General features: G+C 41.9%; 1 long non-coding RNA gene across 1 annotated transcript; it reads right to left on the reverse strand.

The window, feature by feature from the left end:
* Nucleotides 1-521: 521 nt before the first annotated feature.
* On the reverse strand, nucleotides 522-14,715 carry LOC144372445 (uncharacterized). Its single transcript, XR_013432451.1, has 4 exons — nucleotides 14,520-14,715; nucleotides 12,149-12,242; nucleotides 4,231-4,335; nucleotides 522-1,184 (listed from the first exon to the last, which is right to left on the reverse strand). It is a non-coding gene; the product is annotated as an uncharacterized LOC144372445 (long non-coding RNA).
* Between the last annotated feature and the right edge of the window lie 6,802 nt (nucleotides 14,716-21,517).

Consider the following 21,517-nt stretch of genomic DNA (forward strand, 5'->3'; position numbering starts at 1 on the left):
TCCTCTTGAACATAGCTCAATAAGAAAAAAAATGATTCAAACTATGGGACTCAGTATGGTGGATTTTTAAAGACATTCTAAAAGAACTTTGATTAATCATACTTCTCATTTTGATCATTTTACTTTCCTAAATTAAATTTTAAGAAAAGTAACAGACCCTTGCCCAGTGAGCACCTCCTCCAACAGCTCCATTCACCCATCAATGGACTGATCCTTGGGCTGATCCACTGATGAGGTCAGGGTCCCCGGGATCCACTCACTGCCTAAAGCCCTGCCTCTGAACCTTGCTGTGGTGGGAACCAGGCTTTCACCAAGAGACTTTGGGGGTCATTCCAGATCCAAGCCCTAACCCCCTCCTCTCCCAGGCCAGACTCATCAGATAAAATAAGAACACATCACCAGCAGCTGGGGTGGTGGGGTTGGGACTTCATGATGTGACACTTTGGCAACTTCAAAACCTCCTTAAGAATCCTTTCAATAGATTTTTTTAAAAATCTTCATTTTTATGTCTTTTAATTTCATGTATTTTAATTCAAGATCTTAATAATCAACAAGTCAGAGTGGCTATCTAAAAGCCTTCCAGTTAGAGCCAAAGACCATGTAGGCAAGAACGCACCAAGTTCAAACAGGAACCTCTATACCACCTGGAGCCTGATGAGTAGAAGCATTTATGCCAGTTAAAGTCAGTAACAGGCTGGGGCATAGCTCTGCAAGGTATAGCTTGTTGGCCTGCACGAGACTCTGGGATCCAGGATGGCAAAAACATATTAAGTCAGTAAAATCGTGCTGGAATCACAATCATCGTAACTGCAGTGGTACAGACTAACATCCTTAGCCTTCAAGTTCTCTGTTCAAAAACCCTTTCTCCAGGATCCCTCAAGGTATTCATCGTCTGTAGAGCTAGAAGAAATCTAGCTCTACATGGCCTCAGAAGCAGCCATGAGCCAGTCACTGGAGACTTCTGCCCTGGTGGGAATGATATGTTCAGTTCCCGAGGCTTCCCTTCTGCAGACATCCTTGAGTGTGAGGCGGAATACCAAGTACCCAGTGCAGAACACGGCCAGCTCTCCGTCCCCCCAGGGCCCTTCATACCTTGTATCCACTGCACGTCAGGCCCGTGTTTCTTTTTGTCAGGACGCACTTCATTCAGAGGAAGAAGGACCTCTCTATCTCTATCTCGTACTCTGAAAGCAGGAGCGAGGTTCCATGGGCCATGGTCCCACCTGCTTCCCATCTCCCCCCACACAGCACCATGAAATTCCCAGGGCCACAGTCAGAGGCCTGCTCCTCTGTGCCCGACTCTGACTCTGAGAACTTGCTAAGGTCTGGGTGAGGAGGGGAGAGACTGGCCCTGTCCTGGTGTGGCTTCCACAGGCCCCAAAAGAGAGCAGCTCAAATCTCAGCCACAGCCTGGAGGCCAGCCTGGAGTCAAGGGCTGGGCCTGGCAGAGCTCCACCAGCCACCATCACCTCCTAGAGGCCACAGAGTGGCTTGGCATCGGGAGAACTTCCTGGCAGTCTTGGGGTGGGTGCCTGAGATACCGTGAAGGCCCAGAAGAGTCTGACTCCCCTCAGGTAGCAGATGCTAAGTGTCAGTCACAGCGTAGGCTCTTTCCCTGGCAGAGGGGGCCGGCCACTCATACCTCCTGCACTGTGGGGGCTGGGTGCCGAGAACCACCATGGCCAGAGCAAAGCTTTGGCCCTCATTTCTGGCCCTGGAAGGAGCAACTCTTGTCTCCACCTCCCCAGGGAACCCCTCACAGTTTAGCTAAGCCAGACCTTCCTTTCCTTTCTTTGAAAGGCCCTGTGCATAAAGAGTTCTCACTCTTGTAAACATACAGGAGTCCTCCTTGGCTTTAAAGGACACCAGCCCTCAGAGACAGCAATAGAGAAAGGCCACACCTCTGAGTGAGGGGCTGTCACTCCACTCTAAATAGACATTTGTTGGAGGTTAATAAGTTTATTTATTTATTTATTTTGTAAATAAATACAAGGCCCTCACACATGCTAGGCAAGTCTCTAGCACTGTGCTACATTCCCAACCCTTTTCCATTTTGAAACAGGGTTTCACTAAGTTGCTGAGGCTGCCTTAAACTTGTGATCCTTCTGCCTCAGCCTCCTGAGAGGCTGAGATTACAGGCATGCACCATTCTGCCTGGTGATAAATTTATCATTAAAAAAGGATTGGGCTGGGCATGGAGGCACATACCTGTACTCCCAGTGGTTTTGGAGGCTGAGGCAGGAGAATTGTGAGTTCAAAGCCAGCCTCAGCAACTGTGATACATTAAGCAACTCAGTGAGACCCTGTCTCTAAATAAAATACAAAATAGGGCTGAGATGTGGCTCAGTGGTTGAGTGCCCCTGAGTTCAATCTCCAGTACCGAAAAAAAAAAAGGCTGAAGTGGAGCAAGGTCCTCCTCCACTGTCCCTGAGGGCACTGCCTCATGGAAGTTTGGGAATCAACTCAGAGGCCTCCTTGGTTCCCCCAGCTGGACAGGCTATGTGCTTTACCCACAGTCCTCCTGTCTGAACCAGACAGATGTCACTGAGGTGTGGAAGCTCACGTCTCAAAAGTACCACCTGGTCTTACTCATCTGGGGGGAGGGCGCACTTCTCACACATTTCACCATGAAACAATGGGGTTCCATCCAGGCAGAAAATCTGTGAGAGAGAAGAGCACCGTGTGCTCGGGAGCCTTCCCTGCACCCCTGGGCTGGCGCTGCAGGGAGTCAGCACGGGACCCTAGGCCCCCAGCTTGTTGCCTCTCCTCTAGGACTGCTCTCCACCTCAGCCTCAAACCCCACAGAAACAGGAGTAGACGGGCCTCACTGTCCCCCCAGCTGCACTTACTTTCATTCCTTCACCACTTTTCCAGAGGCTACAACACAGGAAGGGGAACATGAAACCCAGGGCAGTAGCAAAAGGCCACTGCCAAGCAGGGGGCACCCTGTGCGGTGTTTTAAGCAACAACATGGTGTTCTGAGGAATTCTCTAGGACTCCTGCTGTCTGTGTCCAGCTTTGAAAACACACCAGAGTGGAAAGATTAGTCATTGTTGTTGGGAATGACTCTCGGCATCATTTTTTCATGTTGATTTAGACGCCATCCCATCCCAACGACTATCACAGGCTGTAGTTATAGTCAGGCCCCATCTTGTCTGAGAAGCTGGCACACCAGACTCTCTCCTTGGAAAGGAACAGCGAGATCAACTGCTACTGGACAACTGAGCATGCACTTCTGTGGTCCCTCCTCCGAGCCTGAGGGTAATCTTCCCCAGGAGGGAGCAATAAGAATGAAAGCCATATTTCTCCTCCATGGCTAAATGTCCTCACCACTTTGAAGTCTTTTATTTGCATTTTGTTCCACTGGGGAATTGGGGCCCCATTGGGTACTATAGTCTAAGACATAAGTGAGACCCATTAGTCTGCTGGCCTCTCTGAGCTGTCCACGAAGTTAAAAGGCCGGGGTCCCAGAAAACTTCTGTATCTTCCCAGCATTTGTTCTAATTTTGTGATGCCCAGGGCATCTTAACTGATTTGTGCTATGGCAAAAAAAAAAAACCCATACCCCTGCTCAGAGTAACACTTTTAAATGCATAAAATAAAATGCATATAGTTACAAAACAAACCAACTATGTAGGAAAGTAGTTATCCCAGTATTTAAACACATAGTGGCACACCCTGAACATGGATGTAAGTGTGCTATTTTATCACTACATTAAAAAACAAGGTTCAGTGGTGGGTCTCATGACTTCCAGAATTTTGCAGTAGCCACGAGCATAAATGATATGTTGAAATGTCCACCATGGCTACAAGGTAACATGAAAATAGCAAAGCCACTGTCCTCCTCCTCTCAGGATGGTTTACAGTCTGTGGTCATAGCAAAGGAACTGCTGTCACCCAGGGGAATTTCAGGTGTAGTTTCCCCCAGGCAGTTTCACAGCCCCCTGGGCTGTATCCTCAGAAGCTGCAGCCCAGGTCTAAACCTGTGAGGCTGCAACCTGCAATTCTAAATCACGAGCACCTTTGTCCCCGGCAGCTCTGAATAGTCTTTGGCAGTAATGGAGGCTGGTTTAAATAATCTGGTTTAAAAGACAGAGGCCAAAATGCACCTCCCACTTGATGGGGCCAAGTGTTGCCCTGGTAACCCCTAGACCTTGGCAGGTGTTGGAAGCCAAGCCCTGGGTCATAGTTAAGAACGTGGCCTTGTTTACTTTCACCTGGAGGAACTACCTTGGAGCAGGTGATGGTGAAGAGGCGGGTGAGCGGCGAGGACAGCCGTCATCTCGTCGTGGTCAGATGGATGGATGTACTCATAAATACTGTTGCCTGTGAGCTCTACCTGCAGGGGTGGGAACAGAAATGTCACCATCTCTCCAGGGTTGGCACCAGGGGAAAGTGCAGGGTGTGCCACATGCTCACACCCCGCTGGGGTCAGGACTGGAGTCTGCCCACAACCCACACCTGTGTCAAACATGGAACCTTTGCCTCCCCACAGCCCAGCTCTGAACTGCCTTCCATGCCTGAGAAGCCAGAGGGCCAGGCCTGAGCTCAGAGCCCAGGAGGCCCGAGCACAAAGGAACGCCCTGGAGGGGCCTGGGCAGCATCCTTCAGAGACAGCTCAAAATGGACTCCAACTCTCTGGGCTGTGTCCTGCACCCCCACTCACATGCTGCCTGCCTGAGATAGCCACTGCAGCCCTACTGTGCTCCCTCCCAGAGTCGCGTCCACTCCACCTCTCAGAGCTGACCAAGGGACCACGGGAGGCTCTACTCTGACAAAGCCCCTTTCTTCAGCAGCTCTGAACCGTGTGCCTCAGGCACTGCCAGGCCTCTCTCACATTGCCAGAAATGTATCTCTGGCTTTCCTGGTCCAAGATGACTGTGCAAATTCTACAGCTCTGGCCCAAGGGTGCGGCTGTGTCTCTGTGTGACCTGCAGGAGGGATTGGGGCCACTCCAGCCAGCCACATGATGTGGTGGTTATTTCCTGGGGTTGCTACCTCAACACCAGGGTAACGCCTCCTTCCAGACATGCCCCACAGGGGGCCCCATGGCAGCCCTCCAGCCGTGTCTGTGTCGGCCTGGACCTGGCTCTGCAGGAATGGGTGGTTCCAGAAAAACTCCACTACTGGGATATTTGCACAGAGGGCCCTGGGGGTCCTGTTCCTGACTGTGAGCATCTTTAGAATGTTCACCCAAGTACGGATGCCACTCAAGGATACGCTATTGAGTCCTGGAGACCTGCACCCCTTCACAAATGGGCAAAGGCACAGAAAGTTTCAGAAAGAGCCACCAGGGCAGTCTTCTGAGTACTGGGACACAGTCCTGTTTTTAAGACTCCTATTAGTAGAGTTGGGAGTGACAGATAAGGGCAGTTGTCAGTGTATTCCAGTATTGTTTGGAGGAGCATAAAGAAGAATGACGGTAATTTCAACGCAGCCAGTGGGAACCCCAAAGCCCAGCTGAAATAGTGCCCTTGGGAGGCAAAGGACCTTGAGTGGGTCAGAAGAGTCTTCACAGCCCTGCCCAAGGGAGGTGTGACCCTAGGGAGCACAAGGAGGCTGTGGCTGTCCTGTGTCTGGCCAGGGCACATTTGGAGACTACCTGCTGTCAGTCAGAGGGTCATCTACGAAGGGGTAGCCCTGCAGGTGCCATGTGCCAGGTCCCACAGCTGCATAAGGCCAGACAAGTGGCTCAGTGAGAAGTTCTCCTGGAGCCTCCAGGGCCCTCAGCTCTTCACTTGGAACCAAAGGGCCCTGGAGAGGTGAAGTAATGTATCCCGCTCCTCCCAGCCAGTTCTCCTAATCTGTCAAGATGTGGCAAACTGCCTTCTTTATTCAGAAGAGATTGTTTCTGGTCTGCTAAGTAATTTCATCCCCTCAGAAGGCTTGCATGGCTCCACTCTCGGCATCGTTCCTGGAGCATCTCCTTCAAATATGAGGCAAGCAGAGCACAGAGAGAATCCTGTTACAGACATCCCCCTGTCACCTCCTCACAGCCACCTCCCGAATCTGGGCCTCTGTAATCGACCTCAATGGAGATTGGCCCATGTGAAAAACGTTTATGTCATTTTGTTGGGAAAAGAGAGAGAGAGAGAGAGAGAGAGAGAGAGAGAGAGAGAGAGAGAGAGAGAGAGAGATATGAACCTTCTTCTTTCAAGTCATTCCTGTTACCCCTTAAAAAGTTTTAAATAAACCAGCAACATTTAAGCCAGCCACATGAGACAGAGCTATGGGGCACATTATAGAGTGTTATCAAAATGGGGAGTTTCGAGCTAAACACTAAAGGAGCTGGATTTTTAAAATCATTATTTCAATGGCTTATTATATATGTGTTTATTTATATATTTATTCTGGGGGCTGCAGGCTGAACCCAGAACTTCAAGCATGCTAGACAAGCACTGTGCCATTGAGGTCCAGCTTATTTTAAAATAATTATAATAATAATAATGTTTTAGTATTGGCCTGTAATGGATACTCTTATCCATGTTTTAAGGGAAAAAAATGATCATTGTGGTTTTCCTGAAATTCTTTTTGAGAGAAAAATAGTATTTTGCGGGGCTGGGTTGTAGCTCAGTGGCAGAGCACATGCCTAGCAAGTGTGAGGCCTTGGGATCAATCCTCAGCACCACATAGAAGTAAATATATAAAGATATTCTATCCATTTACAACAAAAATTTAAAAAATTTAAAAAAAAAACAGTACTTTACTAACGTCTCTGTTGAGAAACACCTTTAGGGACTTGCAGGAAAACTTGTATCTCTACTAATTAGGGGTTTTAATCCCCAAATATTTTCATCTATTTCCAAAGTTCCTGTTCTCATCAGAGATTGGAGAACCAGGAGGGGCAAGAGGCAGGGAAGGAGGGCTTGATTTTCTGAGTTCTTGGGTCCATTATAAAACGGACAGGAAAACACTAAGACTGTCTAGGAAGTAAAATAGCCGTCAAATAAAGGAAATGTTTTTACAGAACAAATTCTGGAATGATAAAACAGTGCTGACCTTAACTCAAAATTATGGTTGACATATGTTTCCTGTATTTATTTATCTATTCATGCTTTTCAATGCCAGAAGAAATGTGACTACCTTGCAGGAAAAATATTGTGTGTGTGTGTGTGTGTGTGTGTGTGTGTGTCCGTCTGTCTGTCTGTCTGTCTAGAGAAGGAGAGAAAGTTGTTGCCATAAAACTCCCTGGACTCATACATCAGACTTATTAAAACAGAACTTCGATGTGATCCCTTATTATTTGTAGAACCCTGCTAACTACAAAATGAATGACTTTTCTACTAAGAGCTTTTTTATGTTTTGCTGAATAGCTTTTCCTCCTGCCAAGAAAACTGCCTATGATAAATACAACACTAAAAGGGTATATTCTGTGGGGAAGGGCAGAGTCACTCGGCACTGGGGAAATGCACATTACTCTGTTTTGGATGTTTTGCTGAGTATGGTAAATTGAGCATTTAAAAATAAGATGGTTAAGATGGTTTGGGTTTCAGGGTTCAAGTTATGTCAACAAACATAAAACATCGTCCTTTCTCTTTATTTCAAAAGTGAAAAAATTTGGTCTTGTGCCTCTAACTTACACGGTTGCTGTTTGTATTATTGTGTTTCTGGTATCAATCTCAAATATTACATTTTTCTTTATGTGTCTCATAAACAGCTATTTTATATGAAAATGTATACCAGTAACCTCAATGTTATATAACATGGAACTTTGGTAAGGAAATCTGAACCACAAGGATATTTAAAACTATATATAGCAGCTATACAGGGATTGTTTTTGCTTAAATATAAGTAAAATAATTACAATAATAAGAACAAAAAAGGAATCAAATCCATTGGTAAATGTTCAGTGAATGTTATGGATAAGAGTGCTTCCCGGCACTACTTTTTCCAACATATTAAAATATGTCTGTATGTTTTTGTGCTGCAAACCTGACAGAATCCCCAGGTTGGATGCAACTGTTTTCTAATGCTCAGCCTCTGGACTAGGTGGACAAACTAACTGTATTTTCTGCTTATCTCTGCCATTTTTAATACCACAGTTTAACAACAATGACCTCTTGTTTACTAGCTTAAGATTTAAAAAAAAAATACACTGTCATAAGACGTAGATTTTTAAAAATTCCAATACTGGAATTAAAAAAAGTTTAATGAATCCTTTTTAAGCCTGGTGCAGTGGCACATGCCTACAATCCCAGCTACTTGGGAGAATGAGGTAAGTTCAAGGGCAGACTGAGCAACTAAGCAAGACTTGCCTCAAAATAAAATAAACATGGTTTGGGGGTATAGCTTAGTGGTAGAGCACTTGCCTAGTATGGAAGAGACTCTGGTTCCATCTCCAGCATTTAAAAGGAAAAAAAAGGCTTTGGGTTTGAAGAATATAAAGAATCATTTTTACATCCTCAAATGTATAATTCAGGTATTTAGATAGTACAGATCAAAAGCAGGACAAAACAGAACAATTCCCTTCTGCTGTGAATTTTCACACGATTATGGCAGAACTGATGGGGGAAGGTATGTTCCTGTGACCCTCTACCGAGGAGTGTAACCTTGACTTAACATGAACCTCACTTAATGAGACAATGTCACTGAGAGTAATTGAAAGTTCTAGGAATACAGATGAGCACCATGTAAATATAAGCTATTACTACAATTGCTATTCACCAGAAAACATTTTAAAGCATTACTCTGTCTACTGGGTAAAATTTTACTAATATTTTTGTGTGTATGCTGGGGATTGAACCCAGAGCCTGGCGCAGAATAGGCAAGAACTCTACTACTGAGTACTATCCCCAGTCCGTAAGCCTATTTTATTAAGGTTTTTGGTTTGTTATATTTGTCCAATTCTTTGCTAATAATGAAAATAATCTAAAGGGTGCAAAACATTTTTTTAAAGAGTAGTTGGGTATTTGACATCCTATTCAATACTTTATTTTACTGTTTAAGTAAAGAAGACAGAAAAAAATACACATTGCAATTCTACCTAAATTTCCTTCTATGGAGTTAATCATGAACAGAAGGCAGATCTAAGAGAAAAGTTTGTTGTTGCTTATTTAAACAGTTCACTGTGGAACACTCCCCAGCCACTGACCAGGGGCTCACACTGTCATTAAAGTGTTTTTGTAGCTGCAGACGGAGGCTAACACAACTCCATGGAGAAATCAGAAAAAAATCATTTGCCCTACATGATCAACTTGACTTATCTTTTTTACAATTGTCCTTTCATAGGCAACAAAGAAACTAAAGGAATCTCTACAACTTGCTTAGAAAATGGTCATACCTGGACTTTTTTCCCTTTTAAAACAACGATACAAAGTTGTATTTTTGCATATGATGAAAAAGAAACATCATGCTTTTATGTTGCCTCCATTTCCTCATGTGGAGTTAATCTTGACAGAAGGCTTAGTCATTACCTTTCCAATGTGTTGGTCATTCTTAATTATTGTGTTCATAATCAACAGAATCTTTTTCCCACATAAAAAGAGTCTGTGTGGGGTGCAAGGTAGGCTGGTAGGCTGAGCTGCCTGAGTGACAGATTGCTTAAGTTGTGCTCAGTACCTAAAGATGTGCTCACATATTCCAAGTGACCGAGCAACCCTAAGAGATGCCCACCAAAGTACTCTAGTTGCAAACTGTATTTAATGAAAGTGAGGCTTTCTGGCTTTTGTATAGCTCCCTATACTTCACAAATCACACAAAATAGTTATTCTGATCTGTTTCCCAGCATGATCTGAAAGAGAGACAGAGCAGACATTACCATATTATTTAAAATATAACCCCAGGACATAAAATTCCTGGATAGTTGAATTTATTTCCCATTTTGTTTTGACTGCTAGGGATCTCAGATATAAATTTAATACTGAAAAATAGTGGTCAAATTGATTTCTGTGATCATATGCAGAAATAAAACTTTGTATCCTTGTTTTAAAAGGGAGGAAGGGCCAGTACTACCATTTTCTAAGAAAGTTGTAGATTCCTTTAGCTTCTTTGTTCCCTGAAGAGAAGACAATTGCAAAAAAAATAAGTCAAGTTGATCATGCAGGGCAACTGGTTTTCTTCTGATTCCTCGATGAGGTTGTGTTAGCCTCCATCTGCAGCTACAAAAACACTTTAATGCCAGTGTGAGCCCCTGATCAAAAATGTTTTGACAAATCATCTTAAAAGTATATGAAATGTTTTATCTTATTTGTGACAATATTGTAAGACTATCAAAAGTAAATTATACTTTTAAAAGGTAAATAATCCACAGATTAGGTCAGAAGTAGAAACCAGTCTAGGTGCAAGTAAATAATTCTGATTAATTCTAAAAAATGTAAAGTAATAAATTTCTTTTTTCTTTCCTTTCCATTTATTTGTGGAGGATTGGGGATGAGGAGTGGGCAATACTTATTCAGCTAAGCACATTCTCTACCACTAAGCTGCTACAATCTCCAATCCCATAGAAATAGTAAATCTAATCTTCTCAAAACATTTCTCAGTCTGTACACATATTTATCCCTCAGTTCACATAGATGCAAGAGTCAAGCTTTGGAGGTTTGGCTTGTGTGCTTGCCTAGTATATGTGAGGCACTGGGTTCAATCCTAAGCACCATGTAAAAATAAAACAAAAATATTGTGCCACCTATAACTAAAAAATAAACATTAAAAAAAGAATCAAGCTTTGATAAACTATTTGGGATAGCAGGTCCCATAAGAGAAGAGAGAGTAAGAAACAACCTTCTAAACTATTTTAATATGCAATCTCCTTTAACAGACTTTGCATAGGAAACACATAAGCCCATTTGGATGTGGAGAAGGATGTGCATACATTGGAAGAGATGGCTGTAAAATAATGAAAAGTTTTTTTGTTTTTTTTTTTAATGTACTGGCAGAAAAAGAAAAGGAATACACCAAACTCGGGTTCCCAAATTTGGTAATTTTGTTTTTCAATGAGAAAAACTCAAGAAACATTAATAGGCATGTTCCATTTGGGCTTAACTGTGGGAGAAGGATGGAAAGAACAGGTCACTCACACGCTTTTTAGGAGCCCTTGTTCTGTCTCTGTCATTCATTGAAGTATGTCCTCACTTGTGATGAAAAGTCACGCTGAGAGCTCACAATATAAAGGAACGTTTAGTCCTGGCATGTATAAAAAAATGTGACTTTTATCTCTCTTCCCCACGCTTGTTAAATCAGAGATGTGAAAGGGAAACCCAGTCTGCTTCTCCTTGTCCGGGCCATCCACAGGCCCAGACAGCAGCCGGACCCTCAACCCAACCCTCATCTGGCTGGGGGTCCACAAGCTGAGGTCATCTTTTCCTTCTAAGGGAGGAACCCCCTTTTCAGAAGATGGTTTCACTTTTCCAGAAAAATGGGTAATATTTAAATGTTCTAAAGAAACCAGAACCTCGCAGTGCAAAACAGTAGTAAACTGAATTTTATGAGTTTCTATCACAAGCATATAAAATGCTTTACTGAAACAACCACTGAACTGGAAAAACTCAGGAAAAATGACCTTGAATTCCATGTGAACACTCATAAATCTACCCCTTCCCTTTCTGTCTCCCCAAAACACATGCCGCATAAATCCATGTTCTACAGAAGCTTCCTCTCACCTCACAGCAACGCACAATACCATGTGCAGCCCAGCATGTGTGGCCTGACTGTAGGTCCCCTGGGGAAGCTCTTTTCTGTGCCATCTAACATCACTAGGTGAGCAGGTAGGGCAGGGCATACATAGGACAGACTCAGAACAGGGCTGGCCACAGTGAAGACATAGTTGTCACAAGCCTCAAAGGAAAAAGAAAGGAAAAAGGTAAAAATGCAAAGAAGAAAAAGGAGAAGGAGAAGAAGAAGGAGAAGGAGAAGGAGAAGGAGAAGAAGAAGAAGAAGAAGAAGAAGAAGAAGAAGAAGAAGAAGAAGAAGAAGAAGAAGAAGAAGAAAAAGAAGAAAACTGCATGGGAATCCTATTAAAGAGAAATTTGGGGTTGGGGGTAGAGCTCAGTCATAGAGCTTGTTCAATCCCCAGCACTAGGTGAGGGTGGGGGTATTTTGCAGTTATGAATAATGTTCATAAACTAATGCAGACTCATTTTCAGGCTAGGCAAAGCTGTCACAATCTGCTACAATATAATCGAATATTTTGATTGTACATAAAATTAGGCCATACCTACCTGGGACAAACCTAAATGTACAGAAGCCGTCTCGGATATATACATGATTTTGCCATCAGATGCTCCCACAAAAACAAATCCATCCAAAGTCTGAAACAGAAAACGTATCAGGGTAAGAGATGTTAGTTCTACACCAGCATTAAATCTAGAAATTTTGCTGTCACTGGGCTGGAGGTGAAGTGGGAGGAAGGCATAAAGCTCAGTGGTGAAGTGTTCGCCAGCATCCATGAGCCCAGAACTGGGGAAAAAAAAATCAATGCATATTTGTTAAATTCAAAAAAGAAGTCAGGGCCATGAGGACCACAGGTGACAACATTCAAGGTTTATTTCCCAAGCCAGGCTCTGAAATGTTTTTAAAGCACTTTAAAAAAAACCTTACATCCACATCACAAAAATCATCTGAAACATTTGAGAATTCCTATCATGCTCACTTTAAATGTAGTAGCTTTATTGTTTGGAGTTATTTTAGCACTTAGCACAAATCCAGAGTTCTATGGTACTTAGGGGAACATCCACTACTATATAGACCATTTAAGTCATAATTGGCAGTCATTTATACCACTAGGACATACTCATTATTTGCCACAATATTCTAGTTACCCATAAGTACCATTTGAATAATAAATTCCGACCACTGCTGCTCCCCAGAAAATAAAACAAAATACCTGATTATTTTACCAGACAAAGTCTATAGAATTAACTATTTCAACTTTGTAAAAGATTGAATAACTTTTGCCAAATTCAAGGAGAAAAAGTATCTTCCAAAAAAATTAAAACTACCCAAATGAAATTCTGATTTTTACCTAATCCCTCTAAAAATAAGATAAAACTATAAGAGATAATTAAGACAAATAAAAAGGTAATGATTATTTTTCTGTGTCAAAGACTTAACTTTTGAAAAAGGAAACTGTACTTTATTTACTCATTCATATTTTAGATCCAGAACCAAAGAAAAGCAATAAAGTTTGTGAAAGACCCATACAATCCGCAGTGCAACTCCCATAAAAAAATATTACAAATTAATTTCTGGCCACAAATTCTATTTTTACAGCATGTAATTGAAACCAGATTACCTTTGGGTTTTCTACTCTCCCCCTTGGAGGTGGGCTATAAAGAATGTAGCAGAAATGAAACTTGAAAGATATCCTTACATTCTGCTGTCTCAAATACCGTTTGCTGCAAAAATTCTTTGCTAACTAAATTATCACTACCTTTCCCTGTGCTAGGTTGAGACCAGCAACTTGATTATGTCTTACTTTCAGGTTTCTAACTCAGCTACAACACATTTTCCTAACAGAATCTGGGACAAACTATAAAGCAATTTCTAAAGTTACAGACACTTTGATGTATTTTGCATAGTTGCTAAACTCTAAAACCATTAGAGATACATTTAACAAAACAGATCTCTTGCAACATCTAGGAAAACAAATAAAAGTGAAGAAATTATCATAATTAAATTCTAAACGTTACCAGCAGTAGCTTAAAAAATAATATTCTTAATTGAAAACATGGAGTGTGCTTTCCTAGCTTCAATTACCTAATTCACTTACATGTATAATAACTGCAAAGACAGCCATCCACACACCACTCAGGAATTAATTAAATGTAAGACCTCTGGAAGTGTTGACTTTGCCCACCAGACTTTCTCTGAAGTTCCCCTGCAAGCACTTAGTTTTCCCTGATATTAGTGTCACTTATAATGTGGACAGTATGAAACACGGAAAACATGCAGCGCAAAGCTGGAAGGGCGGGCAGACGGCGAGCCGAGGGCGTGTGGGCCAGGCTCCCAGAGAGTGTTACCTGGCCGGCTGCTATGCCACCGCAGTTCTCTTTAGTTGTGAAAGTTCCGGGTTTCAAATATTCCCCCATTCCCTTCTCCCTCGCACATGTATTTTCAAAAACAACACACGCACACGCACACACACACACACACACACACACACACACACACTCACACTTGCTAAACGCTGCCACATTGTGGCACAATGCTTCCTGAACGGTGCTTCTCTGGCTCCAGAGCCTGGCCCGGTTTCTGGGACAAACCGAAGTAAGGTTGAAACGATTTAACCACGTTCAGGGGCGCCTTTCCGCCTAGGTCTGGGTGAGCTAGAAACCCCTGGGGCGCTGGGATGGAGAGGGATGCAGGCTGGGGCTGGGGCTGAGGCTGTACCGGACAGGCTAAGCATCCACGCTTGGGTTTTGACCCTCCCGGGCGGGAGCCACCCCCGCCCCTGGGACTTCTTCAGCTTGGGGGCGGCCTGTGGATTTGTGCCGCGCACCTAGAAACTCGGGTGACAGGGTTGGAAGGGAGCCCCCGCCAGGGCGACTGGCGGCGGCGGCGCTCCTCCCACGGCGCGGTGGTTCTACCTGCAGCAAGTGCGATCCCAGCTCCTTGGCGACACTATCCAGAGGCCCGGTGCGACTCGGCTGTCCCCATGCATCTCCTAAACCTGGACCAGGAAATGAAACAACCAGTAAACGGCAGCGTTCAGCAAGAGGCGGTGGCGCCACCCAGAGCGCTCAGAGCCTGAGCTCCCTGAGCTCCTCGAGGCTGGAGCGTGCCCCTGCTTCTCCTCTGCCCAGCATGCTGCAGCCTGTGCCCTCGCAGCCGCCCCTTTGCCCTTGGTTTAAAAGAAAAATACCTGAGGAGGAATTCCCTTCGAGGGCTCCAGCAGAGTGCCCCTGCGCTCACTGAGCCAAGCAGGCGGACAGCTCCCGCAGGTCGCCCACATGCTCAAGGCTCTGAAATTGCCGTTTTATTTGAAATGCCACAAAGTAATCTAATCTGCTTTGAAATTGGCCATCCTCGTAGCCCAACGGGGATATCGATTTGACCTGTAAATATTCCCCTAAGGACCTTCTCTTCCTCCCTTCCCAGGTGTCACCCGCAATTCTGCTTTTTCCCCAAGACAGAGAGCCTCAGATGGAAAGGCCCCGCCGTCCAGGGGCAGCTTTTCCCATATTAAAAAAAAAAAAAAAGAAAGAAAGAAAAGAAAAGAAAAAGGAAATTTCCCTCCCCTCCACGTTATCCCATAGTCTTCTCGGCTCTCACTGGCTTCCCGGAAGAGCTGTCCCCCTTCCAAACTCAGGAAGGTTTACCTGGGGGTTTCCGGGAAACACGCTCCATATCCGCCAGCGGCGGGCGCGGGACGGGCCCAGAGCCTGGAGAGCCCAGGGTAGGCTCGAAGGTAAAGGAGAGGGGGCGGTTCTTGCACAATCCGGAGCCCCCCAGTCCCTGTGCTTTTTAACCGCCTCATCCCCAGAACCTCCTACTCTTCCCCACCACCTCCCCGACGGCCACCAGTGGTGCAGAAAATGCGTCAGGGGAATGGGAGCCCTGCGCATCCGAGTCCTCTTTCCCTGCGCGCTCGGGCCAGCCGCTGTGACTGGGAGACTCCAGGCTTGCCTCTGCCAACTCCAGAGGAAGCCAGAAAGCTCCTGAGGAGGCGGCATAAGGAAGGATAGAAGAACCTTTAAATTTCCCCAGAATCCTTCCCTTATGGGGACCCTCCGGTTAGCACCTTGGCCTCTGCACCAGGAGAGAGAGGCAGGTGACCGCCGTCTCCACTTGCGCCCTAGCCTCCTTAACCTCCCTCTTAGAGAATACGCCCTCGGGCTTTCTACCTACTCCGGGAGCTCCCATTTCGGATCCGACCCCTTCAGGGTTTACACGTCCTCCTGGAAACCGTGGGCCGGACCCAGATCGCGCCCTTGAGTGCGGGACTCTAGGTCAGGAGTCGGCTGAATTAGGTGAGAAGTGCTGGGCTGAAAACCTGGTCAGCTGCGGTGGATCCAGTGTGGATCCCCAGGCGGCAAGTTCTCTCCAAACCGGGAGCCTGGCGTGAATTCCCGGAGAGTCGCTGCGCTGGCACCGTGGGTCTCCTCTCTGACTCTGTGGGAGTCCGGGGTGTAGATTTGATTTAAAAATTAGTTGCTTATTTTAATTTCTCTTTGATAGAGGTTCCTTTTGGTGCTGACTCAGTCATATATGAGCTGTTTGATTTTAGAAAAATCACAATTAAAAAATGTTTTTTAGTTGTAGCAGTAACTTTGTTTTTTTTTGTTTTTTTTTGTTTTTTTTATATGTGGTGCTGAGGATAGAACCCAGTGCCTCACACATGCAAGGCAAGCACTCTACCATTGAGCCACAACCCAAGCCCCAACAAATCACAATTTTTAAGAGCTTTTAACTTTACTTTCTTCATCTAAAGTATCATGTTGATAATGCCTACTTACAGGATTATTGTGAAAATAATGTGTAAGTATGAAAATGCAGCTTTTAAAAATCGAACATACCATTTTTAAGTATTGTTGTTGTGATTGTTGTTATTTTGTGTCTGGGTTGGTTAAGTTTCATGATTGTTGATATGATGACATCACCTGGGAATGTAGAATAAGTATGCATATCAGCAGATTTTAAGGTTATAAAAAATAGGTATGTTTATTTGTCTTCTAATGCTCCATTGAAGGAATGTTTCCATTTTCTCATGAAATGGTGGAAATAAATACACCTTTTTCATTAAAGAAAGCAAGTCTAATATTTTGTATCCTTTGAATTAAAAGACTACATTTCATTTTTTTTCAGGGAAAATGGGGGACTACTGGGTTAAATTTTCAGAAAAAATAGCAGACACATGACAGGAATACAGATCATACCAAATAAAATTATAACTTGTTTTTAAAAAGTATCACAAAACAATATGAAAGGAAAAACTGGATATTTGGAGAAAAGTTTAGTCTTAAAACCTCATTTCACATCCTACATGAAAATAAATTTTAAAAATAAGAACATGTAGGCAAATTTGGCTCATTTAAAAAATAAATGATAAAAATGAAATTATGATTATTCAGTAAGAAACACAATATTTCTTCATCAGAAAAGAACACATATCACCAGTAATTGACAAAATAAAAAAAAACAGATGACAATAATTAACCCTCAATACTAATCAGTAATGGTAAATAAAAATGATACGCTGTTTTGGCTCACGTCTCATGACAGTGCAGAGGGGGAAACCAGTTTCAAGAACTCAGGTTATAATTATAAGTCTTTACCCAGGAATCCCACCTGTAGACTCTATCTGAAGAATATATTAGGAGCTTTGAATGTTAAATTTGTGTCATTTGTTTTACCCCTCACCATCAGCACATATTCTTTCTAAAATTCAGAAAAAATAAAAATAAATTTAAAAATCACAGGTCTCTTTGGTATGTCTAATGAAAAACAGAACTGATCATGTTAAAATACTAGATGAGAGGGCTCATATATGTAGGATGGATCTGCAATAATGTTCTGATTAAAAGATAATTAGTGGTAAATAGGTCTGGTAAAAGACAATTAGTGCAAATATTAAAGGGAAAAACATGAAAATTCAGCCATGGGTATCTAATGTAGTTCTGATTTTCTTTGTTTATATATTTCTTCATTTTCTAAATTATGTGTTATTGGTAAACATTTTCTTATTAGCAAAATTGAGAAACAATGGTCAGAAGACTCTTACAATTGGATTGGGCTCCCAATATTCTGAGGTTTACTGATTATTTTTACTTTACTGCTCATCAGGACCCTCTCGCTTCTGGTAATATTTTAAAAATTGTTTTCCAAATAGTAATATCTTGCCCTAGAAGGAACAAGTGATATGATTCAACTGTGATGTTAAGTTTTGGATATTAAATCTTTAAACTACAAGGATTTATACAAAATGGTCTTTGTTGCATTTTTCCACCCTACTTTAGAATGTAGTCCCTAAAATGAAAGGAATAAGAGAGAATGTGATATGTGGATTCCTGACATTCTTTCCTAACAAGAATCATTTTTAAAACTCCTAATATGGAATTCTTCCTTAAAATATTTGCCAACTCTTTTTTTTTATTTGATAACTTGTAGGGGTTTTTTTTAAAGATAAAGCTGGTGCTATCTTTTTATTTTCATTTGTTTATATATGTGATTATGTGATTTGCAAATATATGTTAATTTATAAACATGAAGTTTTTCTTTTTTTCTTCATAAAAAAACTGAATATTCAACAAGAAAAGCTGATAGGTCTAAAACTGATTAATAAACATTTTAATTATTTAAAATTCTTTGAAACTTAAAAGCCTAGATTATCTTATTAGTTATACCACCCTACTGGTAAAATGTACTCTTGCCATCAATTGAAATATAGCCTATTTTAGCCACTCAGTATTTTTTGAGTGAGTAAAAATAGAACAAGTTCCTTTGGGGAATTTAGATATTTTAGCTTAGCAATAGTTACCCTACATGGAAATGAAACACTCATGGTCTGTCTGCAGGAAAAAGTTTAGCTCTGTAAAATAAGGATTGATAGATTCTGCATATGAAGTGAGAGTTTGGGGAATAAGTGTGCTTGTATTAGACTCTAAAACTGACTTTGTAAGCTGATAAGTTAACAATTTAGAATAAGTATAGGGTTTTTTCTTATGTAGACAGAATAGATTGATTGTAGTTCCAGGGAACTATTATTACATTTTAGCTATTTTAATCATGATTGGATCATATGCAGATGATTCTAAGTGATACTTTCATGTAACTAATCTAGTCCTAAATAAACAGGGATAGAAAAAATCTTGTAAGTATTTCCTTTATTTTTGTATTGTAGTTTATCATTCTAATGATGTAGCAATGAAAAACAGAAACAGACTATGAAGAAGAATAAAGAGTTCATGGAGTTTGAATATTTATTTCCTTTTCTTAATATTGATAGTTCTGGATTGTATGTTTTGGTTCCCTCCAGCAGATCTGAATGGGTGAATTGCTAGACAAAAGGAACAAAGTAACAACAGCTCTCCTGTGGTCCCAACATGGGCTATATTTGCCCACATGGAAGAATGAAAGCTGTGTTAGAAATAGATGAGGAAAGAAATCTTGTTGTGTAATATGCAAACTGATCTCATGTTAATATACTGCTTTTGAAAGCATACTAGAATTTCCTCTATTAGAAAAGAATGGGTTATATCTTATGTTTTGACAAAGTTGTTCAGAAAATTGGAAGAAAAAATTATTTAATGTTTTAGGCTTATTATTGATTATATGTATCTATCCATCTTCCACATCTATGAAGTACATATGTATAAAATTGAGTACAAACAGCTACCTTTTAGCAAATATTACCTATTTTGTAGGAGAACTGAGTATTTTAAGCAAGAAGCAAGATTCATATTAACCCATCTGATTCTAAGGGCCATGTTTCTCGCACTGTATTAGGCTGTCTTGCTAGAGTGATTGGCAGAAGAGCTATCACACATGCTGCTAATTAGTCTGTGGATTGGTCCTCTTTTACTATGCAATGTTAACCTTTTTTGTCTGACCTCTATAACATGCATTGCTTTGTTGGCTTTGGTTTGCTTGATAGATCTCAAAAGTTGCCCTCAGTTCTCAGGTCAGCCTGTTCTCAGGAAGCAATGTGATCTTCATCCTAGAGCTACTTTAGATTCCTGGCTTTGCTTCTGTGTCAAGGGGCCCAGCAGGCCTGGGTCCACTGAGCCTACTCAGCATGTTTTGTATTATATTATGGCAAAGCCATGATTGACAGAGGGAACTGAGAGGGAACTGAGCTGGGCTTCTTCCACCTAGCTGTGACACCAGACAAAATATTAAAACTTTCTGGATCTCCAGGTCTTCATCTTTAAAACAGATTACATGAAATCAGTGGTATACGATATAGGTCTTTTGGGGAGGAAGCCATAGGAATTGATGGAGAATAGGAGGTAATCTAGCATTATTCTGGGCCCACTACCATCCATGCTTCAACAACAGAGCAGTTAGGATTTGTGTGCATGGGACCTTGCACTTGTTCTATGTCTCCATCTCTCTTGGCTCTGATTCTAAATGAGTTTGTGTTTGAACAAACGTTTGGGGGAAAAAAGAATTTGGAAAACACTGGACCAAATAGTTCTTAAGGTTCATTCCAGAGGAAGGAGCTGGTAAAAGCAGTTTTAAAGAAAGATTCCCACTATATATTTTTAAAATATTTTTTAGTTGGACACAATGCCTTTAATTAATTAATTAATTAATTAATTTTTATGGGGTGCAGAGGATTGAACCCAGTGTCTCACATGGGCTGGGCAGGTGCTCTACCACTGAGCTACAACCCCAGCCCCCAAAGACCCCCTCTATCTTTAATTTGACTAAAATATAATATTTAATATTGCTGCAAACAGTTTTGAATGAGAAATTTCAAAAATAATCTCAAGTAGCAAAATTATGGCAAGATATCAGGCAGGCTGCATGGTATTTATGTGTTCCAGTAGAAATTAAAATAAAATTTCCTCTTGTTTTTTTTAAAAGCATTCTTTTTCTTCTGGGGTAAGTATAAGATAACATTATTCCCAGTTAGAGGTCACCAGAATATTCTTTTTCAATAGAAAAGTACTACTCCTTGAAGACACCAGAAAGTTTACTTTCCATCTGTTCTTTTTCTCTTGAAAATTTATCATGCTGCTGACAGAACACATCTGCTCTTTTCTGTTGTGACAGTCAATCGAAAAGGTAACTAGATGCTAGAGAAAGGGAAGGAGTTTCGATGCAAAACTTGCTTTATTTGAGTTCCTTCTAGTCCTATTTTGGGGGTCTTATTTTAAATCAGTGTTCAATATGAATTATTAAGCAGTTTGTAGACATTTTGGCACAGTTTCTTTATGGAAGTCCTAGACATAAAAGTGGTAACTTGGAGACCATCATTCTAGAGTGGTTTTACCCAGGAGAACATTCTGTGACATGAAAATACTCTCTGTGTTAAGCAATAGGGTAACCAGTAGCGACTTGTGACTGTTGAGCACTTGAATCTACCCAATGTGACTGCTGAACTACATTTTTTGTGAATTAAATAAGTCATCAGATGTGGGTAGTGGCTCTTCTATTGTAAAGTTTAGCTCTAGAGAATCAATGAAAATTTTGATCAACAATCAGTGAAATTAGTAAAAAGTCCTATGCTTAGGAAATAGAAGACATTCCCCACTTTTAAAATACTATTGACAATTTATGGTTTGAAATAGATTTTTTAAAAAATTTTTAAATTTTTTGATTAAATATTTCTTCAGTGCCGGGAACATAAAACAGTTAACAAATGACTATGCTTTTAGTGGTACCCTCCACCTCCACACCAGGTCTGCTTAACCTCAATTAGGAGGTGTCTCTTACTACCTATGGAAAAGTCTGTCTTTGACTTCCTGTGTTTTCACACTCATCATCTTCTCAGCAAGGTCTATGGATTTTAGTTTCCAGTTTTACTCACCCTGGCCCAAGCCCAGGCTACTCCTGAACACCTACAACAAGGCCCACCCGTTCCTAGAGCCCTTAGACTGTAGCTAACTGGACCATTCTATAGTCTGAATATTTGACCTTT

The sequence above is a fragment of the Ictidomys tridecemlineatus genome, unplaced genomic scaffold (genome assembly GCF_052094955.1).
Source record: "Ictidomys tridecemlineatus isolate mIctTri1 unplaced genomic scaffold, mIctTri1.hap1 Scaffold_1039, whole genome shotgun sequence".
Classification (NCBI taxonomy): Eukaryota; Metazoa; Chordata; class Mammalia; order Rodentia; family Sciuridae; genus Ictidomys; species Ictidomys tridecemlineatus.